This window comes from Pinus tabuliformis, chromosome 7, assembly GCF_031772625.1.
Source record: "Pinus tabuliformis cultivar Carrire ecotype Pingquan chromosome 7, CPIR1, whole genome shotgun sequence".
Lineage (NCBI taxonomy): Eukaryota > Viridiplantae > Streptophyta > Pinopsida > Pinales > Pinaceae > Pinus > Pinus tabuliformis.
Genome location: NC_142293.1, coordinates 724,656,651 through 724,663,480, shown reverse-complemented (window position 1 = coordinate 724,663,480; position 6,830 = coordinate 724,656,651). Strand labels below are relative to the sequence as shown.

General features: G+C 33.7%; 1 pseudogene; it reads right to left on the bottom strand.

Annotated features, from left to right (window-relative positions):
* Window positions 1-4,749: 4,749 nt before the first annotated feature.
* LOC149249583 (LOB domain-containing protein 29 pseudogene) lies at window positions 4,750-5,556 on the bottom strand (annotated as a pseudogene).
* Window positions 5,557-6,830: the final 1,274 nt, after the last annotated feature.

Genomic DNA, 6,830 nt, shown 5'->3' with positions numbered 1-6,830 from the left:
CTGCTTGCCAGGTGGTGGAGGAACCTCAGAATGAGGACACAACAATTTGAGGCCATCTGGGCCCATTCCATATCGGTTTTGTGGATGACTAATATGAACAAGTTCAGGCGGTTATGGATGCAGTTTTGGTTCGGCCTCTTCAGACAGGCGGTCTTACTTCTCTCCATGATATGCGGCAATGTAAAGTTCTTCTGGAATTTTGAGCAATGTCTTGGTCTAGCTCTCTGGTCACACGCTCTAGACAGCCAGTTATACCACCTCTACTTCATGTTATCTTGGTTAATTCCTGATGTCTATATCTGCACTCTTGCTTATGTAACTGGTTCTCCTTCACATAGGACAGTTTTTGATGTTCTGAGTGCTCTCGGAAGATGATCCCCGAGGCCTCGCCCCTTGTATTTTTACTTTATTTTACAGTTAATAGAATTATCATTTGCAGAGAAAAAATAATTATACAATAAGACAATGACAACCCATCCTCATATTTTATTATCAATTCGGTCTCTATACTTTAGACCAATGAAAAAATGACTACCCTTTTATATTTTATTGATTTTACCAATGAGAAAATGACTACCCTCTTTATATTTTATTGTCAATTTGGTCTCTTTTCTTTACACAACGTTCTCAGCAATGATTCTTTTTCTTTTTCTTCAACTCAAAGGAATAAGTTAACATGTACGTGAATGGTCACTATTTACAAGTTAAATCAATCCAAACTAACCCGCTATAAAGAATTTCTTCAACTCAAAGGAATAAGTTAACATGTTAACGTGAATGGTCACTATTTGCAAGTTAAATCAATCCAAACTAACCCGCTATAAACAATGAGATGTGTATGTAAAACAAAACTAAAATATCCTATAGCATGGTGAGTATATTCAGTCTTTTACGTTCAAAATGATAAGGAAATAATTATGGATTTGTCTTAAAAAAAGTCAATATACAATTTTTTTCCTTTAAAGTGGAAAATAGGTATAAAATTATTTTAAAACTATATTTTAATTTATTAATTTTTAAAAGAAAAAATTGCATATTTATTTTTTTTATTTACCTAAAATGAATAATTAATAAATTTATAATGATATTTTTATAATACTAATATATATATTTTTTATTTATCTAAAATCAATAATTAATAAATTCATATTGATATTTTTATAATACTAATATATATTAGTTGAGATTACAAATTAAATCAACCATATTAAATTTATGGAATCATAAAAAAAATAAAAAAATTGTATTAATAATTTATCAACATAAAATCTAATTCAATTTAATTGATTAATATTTTAGATTACGAAATTATTAACATCAGATTTTTTAAATTGTCATACAAATATATAATAGTGTGAATCTTTTCAATGTTATCCTAAGATACTATCAAATTTGTTAAATTATTATAGAAGATGGTTTAATGTGACTCATTTCAATGTTATTATCATATAATATAATATACGAAAAATATCTCTAAAATATAAAATAGTTTCAACACAAGATAGAAATGAATAATAAATTTAATAACTTTAGCTTTCACTTATTGTTTGGTGATGAACAATTCATAAGCTTTGGATTTATAATTTAAAATATAATCTTTTAAATGTATGACGCTCATTTTCTAATATGTAAATATCAATATTTCAAAATAAAAAAAATAGATTACAGAAATATAAATATTGGTGATTCCAAATTATAAATAAAAAAATATTGATTTATAAAATATACATATTAATCAAATTAAACCATTCAAAAGAAAGACATGAAATTCTTTAAACCATCTAAATCTCTCTACATTACAAATTTCATGAAACAGATTATTGTGAAAAAACTTACCTGCAATGGATAATATGCTAATTTATTTCTCAAGGAATATATACAACTAAAAGATTCCACTATTGTAGAAGAAATGAATGACTACAATGGATAGTATGCTAATTTATTTCTCAATGAATATATACAACTTAAAGCTTCCACTATTTTAGAAGAAATGAATGACTACAATGGATAATATGCTAATTTATTTCTCAATGAATGTATACAACTTAAAGCTTCCACTATTGTAGAAGAAATGAATGATGACAAAGATGAAACCTAACAAAGCGGTAAATATAGTTTTACTTATGTAATTTCTAATAACTAGTTGATATAAAATATAGATTACAATATATTATATAGAAAGAGAGCTATGTAAAAACATACAAGTAAACACAGTTAACAGGGCACAGAATGAGTGTAGTGAGCATGCTTTACAAATTCATGGCCTTTGTATTCTCTACTAATGAGAGAATTTGATGTAGAAACCCATCTCTCTCCCAAATATTCATGCTCTACAAATTCATGGCCTTTGTAGTCTACTAAATTCACCCATATATAATTTGATGTAGAAACCCATTTCTCTCCCAAATATTCATGTACAATATCACTATTGCAAAAACATAATAAAAATTAAAATAAACTCTGAGACATCTATACAATCTCCACATACATATAAAAATACCACATATCTATACAATCTCCACATACATATAAAAATACCACATATATATACAATCTCCACATACACATAAATTTGTTATAGTAAACTTCGAGAAGTAATATACAAAACATAATCCTTCCTCAATATGGAAGTCACCGAACTAATTAAATCAAGGGTGCATCATTCACCTACAATTTTAATATAAGTGAATTCAAATGTAAGCAGCTCCTTGGTAGACATAAGTAATAACGTTCCAGGAAGGGTCTAAGCCAAAATAATACATGGGCGAACCTAGAGCAGTTTAGTTTCTTTCAAAGGGAAAAATTGCAATTTAGAAGAATATAACTAGAAACAAGAATGGTCATGGCCATGGTTTTATTGGGTATTCTTTCAACCATCTTGTGATACCAAGATCAAACCTGTACAGTAGAAAAGGGTTGGGGTTGGATAATTTGAGTACCTGATAGATTGTCCGAGCGGCAAAGGTGGAACGAAATTATATTGAAATGACATAACCATAAGCATAAAAAAGAAACTCATTGCTTTCGGGAAGGAAAAAATCATAACTTAGTGGATGATTGTTTACCTCGGTAGGAGCCTTTCTTATCCCAAATTCGTCACCTATGTGTAAATAACATTACAGGAATAGTCGAATGAGTTGCAAGGGAAATGGAGAAATTTTATTGGATACCATGAGCCTTAGTAAAATATATTAATGACCTTGCTCAAAAATGCCGAGAACTGGATAATCGTGGGAGAAGAAATTTTACCCTTTCTTGAATGCAATCCCTGAAGTTGCTTAAGCAACCAGGTGCAAATCCGAGGCTATGAAGCGAAGTTTATAATTCTTGAAACAAGTTTTTGGGAGATAACATGAGGAAGAAAACTCATCAACTCCTTCAGGAATCATGCTCAGGGAAATTTATAGAGTACCGTGCAAAATTATGTGCAATTAAGAAAAGACATACAATAGACAAGTAACCTTACAAAAAAAATGGCAGTGTGGTTGCTACCTATAGTTGTTGAAATGTTAAAGCCTCGAGGGACCAGAATGGCAGTGTGGTTGCTACCTATATTTTTTGAAATGTTAAAGCCTCGAGGGACAATACCACGACAAGAAGGTTACGAGATTTGCAATGTAGTATCAATGTTAATGCAGGCTCATTGAGAGAACGAAAAATTAGTGAGAGACAAAGTTGAATGCATTGAAATTATTTTTCAGCAATGCAGTGAAGAAGAGATAAGATTTTTCTATCAAAAAATATGGCAGAAAGAAAGTCAAGAATATGAAGCACAAGAAAAAGAGCAAAGAAAACAGTTTGAACTTACAATATTGTGGCAATAGTCTTTGGTTGAATCAATAATTGAAGAGGAAGGTGTATAAGACATGATCCAATTATTTTTCAAAAGAAACTTAAAACAAGTCAAAGGAAAATTGCATCATGAACAAGTAAATAAATCCTACAGCAAGAAAGTTCAACAGAGAATAAAGCAATTTCCGGGATAGCAAAGTTCTTTAAATCGAAGCAATTTTTGGGATAGCAAAGTTTTTTAAATCGTTGGATGTCAAAATTCCTGTTCTCTAACAGTCGTGTTTGCCAGGTTTTGAAGCGAGCTTGGAGTAGAGAAAATAATACAAATTCAAGACACAACGAATTTTGATAATAATACAAAAAAATTGATTTTCGGATTTAAAAAATCTAAAATCAATAAAATAATATTTTATTTTTTTTTTTAACAAAAACGGGACAATTCTCATACCAATCATCCGTTGAAACAATTCAATGGAGGTGTCCTAACACATGTAATTTTAATAATCAGAAAAAAACAATTACATATTTGACTTTGCAAGAGTTTACACCCTAACAATAAAACACTCTTGCAATGAGCTATTTATAAGTTCAATTTCCTAATTACCTCTAATTATGGATCACTTATTAAATAACAAGTGTCCATTTTATAAGCTCAATTCCCTAATTACCTCTAATTATGGATCACTTATTAAATAACAAGTGTCCATTTAAAATAAATGTTATTCAAAACAACTAACTAACTAATCTCCTAAAATAGATTCCACACATTTGGATAGTCATAACTTGTTACAACAACATACTAATCCTAAATACCTTCATTAAATAATTAAACATTCTAAAATAATAATTATTAATTTAATATCTTAAATTAATAATTATTTTATTTCAACCTTATAAACTATGATAATATTTTATTCCGAAATATAGAGATCAGCCTATTCAAATTATTGTGATATCCTAACCTCTCCAAATAAGAGGATGGACCAGATCCTGCAGCTCTCCGCTATCTTCTCCATTTTGCTCTTGATTTCTGCGTTTTTGAAGGATCTCCATATGTGGTGACGAATCATAGCTGATAGACCCGGGCAACTTGCAGTCCGAATCACAGGGTTTCTCCTCCCTGACACAAGAGAGGAGAGCGCTGTAGGGCTGGGTGATTGGTTGATATGGCAGGGAGAGGTCCGCAGGAAACTGATGTGGATGCTCACTGTAGGATGAAGAAGCCATGGTAGGAAAATTCGTGGAGGTCGACGCTGATCCGGACGACATGGGACTCGCCAGTTGTGCGTGTAGGATTGCAAGCTCTGCCTGCAAACTCGCAACCTGTAATAAATTTATCTGTATTATAGATACCTTGAGACGAGAGATACTTACGGAAATGATGTTTGCAAATCTAAAAGAACATTAAAGAAGGGATCTGCAGACGGTATTGATATATACACAGTTAATATCTGTTTCACAATGAGCAGTGAACATTTAATATACCTGTTGCTGTAAGGTGTAAATGTGCGCAACACAGCCATAGACGGGATCTTGGACTCGAGCCTGTGCCTCGTACGATATGGTAATGGCTGCCTCCAAGCGCTGGGGTGTTGGGATATGCAATAAAAGCTTCGATACATTGTTCGCCCCGAACAATTTATGAACTGCGGCGAAATGCGCCGCGCCCTCATCATAAAGAAAGTATGGAGCAAACACGCAGCCTTTCACGCATTTCCTTCTCAGAAACTTACAGGCTCCGCAACGCACTCCCCCGCCGTTCATTTTGTAGGATTCGAACTGCTCACCGCTGGAATTTCGAGGAGATCCTCGGTATTGCTCCGTGGCTTTGCGATCTTTGTCTCCTCTTTGTGGCTGCAGAGGGAAAATCCTGAAGGAGGGCGAGGCGATAGCAACGCCCGAGGTTCGATCCGGTGACTGGGGAAGGGGAGATGGCGGAGTAAGGAGAGGAGCAGCGGACAGATGGGGCAGGAACTTGGTAGCGCAGAAGCGAATGGGGATTTTACAAGGACGAGGGATCTGAGGGCGTCGAGGTCATGGGTTCGAGTATAAGGACCTATTTACTGCTAGTCGATCCAAGATGGGACTAAGCAATAAGTGTCTAAAGTATATTACCAGAAGTCCATATGGCTAGTTAGAGTGGTACCTTCTTATTATTAGGTGAAAATAGAAAAGATAGGTAAGCAAACTATCTCCTATACAACTATCTCTCTATGAATAAGGCCTATGTAAACTATCTGCTGTTGCTATTGGGTCTACCTATCCGCCCTAGGCCCTATAACCTATACCTATATCTAGCTATGCCTTAGCTCTGCTATATGGAGCTATACGGTAAGTAGTACTATTAGCCTGTTGTCTCTCCATTCTTTGAAAAAGAGAACCTGGTAAAATCTGAAGTTGAGTTGGAAGTGTTCCCGCTGCTCTGAAGAAGAAGAAAGCCAGTATATAAACTATCTATATATAAACTATGCTCTCTTTGAAGAGGCCTATGTCAACTATGCTGCTGCTGGTTCAACACCCCACCTAGGGTCAAGTGGTTACTATGAAACTGATTCAATCGTGACTCGTTCGGGATCCTGTTCGATCGCTAGATGTTCCCTCTATGGTGGCAATGATATCTACCCCGCAACTCCAGATGTGACAGTACCTCCCGAGACCGGCCCCGACTGTATGCGGAAGGAATGCTTCCATAAGTTCATACAGAAAACAACGTCCATCGGTCGTGTGGAAGGAGGTCAAATCCCGTCTTTCAAAACAGGATATCCAATTCCTTCGGTGAGTGGTTACCTAAAACCGCTTTAAAATAAAATGTTAATTTAAACACTTTGAAAGCGGAGAAGCGAGTTTACGTTAGATGATTCAAATAGTGTGAACATATTTTCACTTGGAATTGTGAAGAATAGTGTAATAAAGGCAAGTGTATTTTTCAGGTTTGTCATTCATATTGGGCAGCAAATATGGTGAGAAAGAGAAATAGATAGATTCTATTATTTCTTAATTTATATGAAAAGGATAATTATTTTAATTTATATGAAAAG